The sequence below is a fragment of the Oryzias latipes genome, chromosome 24 (genome assembly GCF_002234675.1).
Source record: "Oryzias latipes chromosome 24, ASM223467v1".
Taxonomy (NCBI): Eukaryota; Metazoa; Chordata; class Actinopteri; order Beloniformes; family Adrianichthyidae; genus Oryzias; species Oryzias latipes.
This window is the reverse complement of record NC_019882.2, coordinates 12,737,463-12,742,753: the sequence shown is the minus strand read 5'-3', so window position 1 is coordinate 12,742,753 and position 5,291 is coordinate 12,737,463. Positions and strand designations below refer to the sequence as shown.

At 41.4% G+C, this 5,291-nt stretch overlaps 1 long non-coding RNA gene across 1 annotated transcript; it reads right to left on the bottom strand.

Annotated features, from left to right (window-relative positions):
• Positions 1 to 658: 658 nt before the first annotated feature.
• On the bottom strand, positions 659 to 1,119 carry LOC110017739. Its single transcript, XR_002293236.1, has 2 exons — positions 1,028 to 1,119; positions 659 to 949 (listed from the first exon to the last, which is right to left on the bottom strand). It is a non-coding gene; the product is annotated as an uncharacterized LOC110017739 (long non-coding RNA).
• Between the last annotated feature and the right edge of the window lie 4,172 nt (positions 1,120 to 5,291).

Here is a 5,291-nt window from a genome sequence, read left to right as displayed (position 1 = left end):
ACAGCACAGATCACACTCATTCCCTCATTTCTTTCTAATTATGCAGCGCTGCCTGTTTTAAATTGCTCCATAAAATGTGTTTCGTGTAAAGGTAAGGGTGCAGAACCCAATTAGAGCTTCAGCAATAAGAAAGTACGCTGTTCCTGCTCAATAGAGTCAATTAAAACTGGACGCGGAGGTGTATATGCGTAAAAGTGGAATGAGCCACCTGGGACTTTTCTCAACCTGAACTGACAGACTCACAACCGGTGCCTTGGCCATACGGATTACAAACCGGTATTTAATGGTTAGCAGATTTACTAAATTAAATCTTTTTCAGGTCGACTTGAATGTCTGGGATTTAGTGCATGAGATGAGAATAAAGGAGCTTTTTTAAGTGTAAGCTAATTCAAAATAAATTGAACAGTTAAATAGAGTACGGAGTCTCACAATAGGTCCTTGTTAGGGCTTTTTAGTCGGTAAGTCTCCCAGAAATGAAGCACTACAACATAACATTTTACATAAAACACACCGTAACTATTATTTGTTTTTATTTCTATAGGTATTGATTGGAGCAGTATTACTGACTTTAGTGTGATCCTTAAAGTGTGTCATGATTCGAACGTGAGTTCAAAAATGACCCAGATGCTGGAACCCGGAAAGAGGCTTGACACAACGGTAAGATTTCAGTGGTTTAATCTGAACCAGAACTAGACAGGACTTTCTTCCAGGAAGAGAGAACGTGGGCTGGCTGGAGGAATCTTGAGCTGGAATCTCCTTGAGGGGGAACAGCGGCGGGAGCGAGGCTTGGACCAAGACGAGGCGAGACGGCTGGCTGGAGGTTACATGAGACGGCGTAAGCGAAGCTTGAACCAAGGCGAGGAGAGGCGGCTGGCTGGAGGTTTCTAGATGCGGCGTGACTGCAGCGTTGGAGGACTGCGACCAGGTGAGGATCCAGAAGGTTTACATCCTGAGGCAGAGCGAGAAATACCATGAGCTTCAGACAACGAGACGTGAGACAATAACGTGAGCTGACCAGACTATGCACCATAGGAGGAACAACGAACTGGCACCGGCTGATGATCCTGGAGGAGTTTATGAAGGCAGGTGTAGATGAGGTGAGTGGATCCAGCTGGTCGCGTCCAACACAGGAAGGAGGGGGGAGTAGGGAGTAGCTGACAGGCCATGACAAAGTGATTTGAATTGATTTTCATTTCTGTTGAGTCAGTTGACCAATTCGTTTAAATTAGTCTTTGAGATTACGAAGACTTTGTTATCTTTTTTGAGTCCTCTAACTTACTTTCAAACAAATGACTTGACTTCTTACTCAGTAAAATGACTTACTTCTTTAATGATACGGTAACATTTACAACTGCCACTGCGCGATGGGGTGGCATTGGCAGAATTCTCAAGATTAGCTGGCACCGCCCGATTTTTTAGAGAATGGTGTGGTCATGATTGTGGCGGCAGTCAGTCAGTCAGGCGGGAATGACGCTTTTACGAAATCAGGCAACGGCTGGGCAGCAGCAGGGTGGCCATCAGCAGCAGCAGCAGCTCAGACAGGAGGCCGTCCATATCGAGTGCCACAGGCTGCCAGATAGGCGGGATATTTCAAAAGCAGGCCGTTCTGCACCACAGGTCAATCGCAACTCAGATTTAAAAAAACAAACAAAAAACATTCTGATCTTGTCGATTTTTACATTTTTAGACAACATGCCTTCCAACAAGGCACAATGTTCAAATGGTATTTGCTTTACAATATTTTATACATTAAATGTCACTATGTAACAACTGTGCCATGATTATTATAAGACCGACTTTAGAAATCAAAGGTTTTATTGCTACACGTGCTACACTTTTTTTTGTTTCATGCTGATGCAATTTTGAAGTCTGGCCAATAGACGTCACTAGTTTCAGTGTCAAATGCTTCACAACCCTGAACCATCTCAATACAATTTGATTCATTTTTAATGGTTCAGAAAGATTATAAGACTATAGAGTACTCACCACTGTCAGGAACTGGTGGTGTAGGATATGCAAGAGACCAGGCATGTTGGCAGAAACTGAAACATTTGAATATATATTTATATTTATATATATATTTGAATGATAACAAAATATTGAATTTGGAACTATGGACTAAATTACACAGGGCTGGCCCAATGCACTCAAACAAATACAACACCTCTACAGCCTTTAAACTTCTATTTAACTATTGTCAAGTTGTTCTTTGTCAAGGTCTCCTTTAGCTATTGATTTCAACCCTCCAATAACTAATGCCTTTTCTGGCTTTGGGTACATACTATGAAGAGTGTCCCTATTTAGAACAGAGAAGTGGAATGAAGGGTCAACTGATTGGAAAAGACACAGCACACAAACAAAAGCAAAAGGTGAAAATAGGCATTTAGCACTTCTCGTGGCCTTGTATAATGTGTGCAGTGAAGTTAATTGCTTTATCTTAAGTCAGAGAGCAGCAGATGACAACATCATTTCAACCGTGGGAGCGTGTTAACAGGCCAACTTTTACTATTTGTTGTTCTCTTTAACAATAGGACATTTTCACCTGTTCAATGTCTCTCTATACCTTAAAGACCCAACCCAATGAAAATGGTGTTTTTGGTGTTTTTAACATGTTCTTGCAGCATTTATGATCATAAAAGTCATATAGGAAACTAACCCTAAAATTGCATTTCTGAGTATTGAACTTTCAGCGTTATATTCCAGATTAAAATACTCATGAATGAATGGTCTAACATTCATAGGTAAATCAACTATAAATTTTGACAAAGTGCCTCTCAAAATCACTTCAACATCAGTAAACATTACCATAAATAAGCCATATAAGGTGCTCCGGATTATAAGGCACACTGTCGTTTTTTTTTAAAAGAAATTAGGGGCTTTGAAGTGCGCCTTATTGTACGGAAAGTACAATATTATTTTAGTCAAATTGTTATGAATCAGAGACAGAGGAACAACTGCAGTTAGAAAAAGAACATTTGTGATCCTGGTACTGGGCGGGCCAAAAATTCCCTGCTCCGCCCCATTCCAATGCAGCTACAAACGACTAGATCCATGTACGTCTTTGTTTTCCTCGTATGTGCTGGCATGTGGTTCAAAATGTATGGCTATATAAATCCAATATAGCTGGGTATTTTTTTTTTTTTTGCACAAGTGTGCGGGAGAGTGTGAAAACAGATAATTCTGACTTCTAGGTGACGGGAAGAGGGGGCGGGGTTGCTAAGCGCCAACTGTCATTGCCGTTCCTACCTGCGTACCTACTTCTTATTGTGCTAAAGAGAGTCACTTAGGGAAACATACTGAATGTCAGAGTGAAGAAAGAAAAAAATCTTATCTGTTGTTTCTCATCATGATATGAGTGATATTGTGCTTTGTCTGTTTATGTCCTGAGACAGAAGTGGGTCATTCGTGTTAATTATGTCCCTTCATTCTTTTTCCCATCTTCGTTTTGGGCCTCACTTCCCACCAGCACTCCATTCGCAGGTCAGCGCCGCTATTGATTTACACCCCTCACCTAATCACTTAGGTAACATTTCCCTGGCGGCTGCTTCTTTCCATCCATGATTCATAGCCCAGCAATGAAATCTCTCAGTTGCCACTAATTAAGCGTAAGGTCAACCTTTAATCATCACCTTTCTTGTGCAGCCTGAGCAAATGCCCTTGCTGATTTCAAGCCGTGTTAAATAATCTGATGCGAGATGAGGCTTATCAGGTGGGGATAAAAGTGTTTTATTTAACCAAGTTGCGATGAGTGAGGACATCGTTTTAGTAACTTTGTACATCATTGGAAAAAATGACAGTACCCGCTTTGAACAAATTGTCCCAGAGACTATCCATAACTAGCACTGAGTGATCTTGATGTGGCGTAACTGCTAGCTCACACAATCACACATATGCAGATTACACCAGCTACCCAGCTCATTCCTACTGACGTTTATGTGCTATAAGTGCCACTTTGGTCCTTTGTGTGATGATTTAACCACGTTTGACGCTAGCCAAGAACTCCCTTTCCCTATTTTTTCTGTCTCACACCCACACACATAAGCTGATCGCACGTGGCACTTTATAATGAGTGACTGTAGGCAGGAGTTTAACCTTTAGCTGTGGGTGTCAGCAGTGAGTGAACGGGATTTTGGGAGATCTATGTAGCGCTCCAAACCCTTTACCTTTGCGTCCTCCACTGGCAGCTTGAAGGCCGTGTTCGCCTACATAGCCTGTTATTATTTGATAGAATTGATGGCGCTCTGGGGTTTTCCCATGAACATGCTGCAGTTGTTCTCATTGCACAGCTCTGGGTTGCCTAACATATTGTTCAAGCAACTTAACACTTATTTCAGTCATAAAAAAGATCAATAATCCCCACGAAAAAAACAAAAACAAAGCCTTGCAGTGTTTGATGAATTGAGGCAGTTTTCAATGGATGCGCTCCATTTCTGAGGCCTTATTTGCTCCTTTGTATATCTGGAAGGCTTTCCTTGACTCAAATATAAAAGCCAGATACTTTAGAGGTGATTGGTTTCTTTCTTTTATTCTTCAAATTGAAAAAGACATTTCCTTGAAGAAAAACTGTACGGCAGGTTTTAGTCAAAGTCAAATGAGATAATGGAGTTTTGTCAAAGATCTGGTTGAACGCAGTGGAGGAGTACTCCAAGAAGGGATTGCTTTAGGCTTCATGAGGGAGTTGATCAGTATGGCTGCTGCGGTTCTTTTGGGTGGTTCTGGTTCATAGAGGGTCAGACAGGAGCGTCTGCATCTTAAAGGGGGCGCAGGTGTTATGCGGTGTCCTTTTGCTCATACAGCCACCTAAAGGGAGGTCATGAAAATTGAATGTAAGATTGTCGTGTATGTGTAGTAAGTCCATCTTGAAGTATTAGTAAGAAACGTGTAAGTTACATGCATCTTTGGTGGACAGGTGGTGCTTTTGTACGGTGCCCTCTAAGCATGACTAGTGGTTACTGAGGTCCACGTACTGGTTCCTTACTGACTGAAAATACTGTACACACTGGGTGTAAAGGTGACATGTATGCATCAGTAGAATATCCAAAAGAAAACTATTTTATGATTGTCTAATTTTATATTTTCTAACCGTCAGGCAAGGGGCATGCACTTCAGTAGTGTGCAGGGTTCTAGTGTTAAAAAAATGAAATTTCATGCAACATGCCTGCGTCTAATCTACTTCACTCTTATTTACCCTTGCATGCTTTATAAGTGTCTGTTACAATCTGTCACATGCAGCATGGCCATAAAAATACACTTTTTTTCAGGCTAACCAAGTGGTCCGCAAACGTAAAATT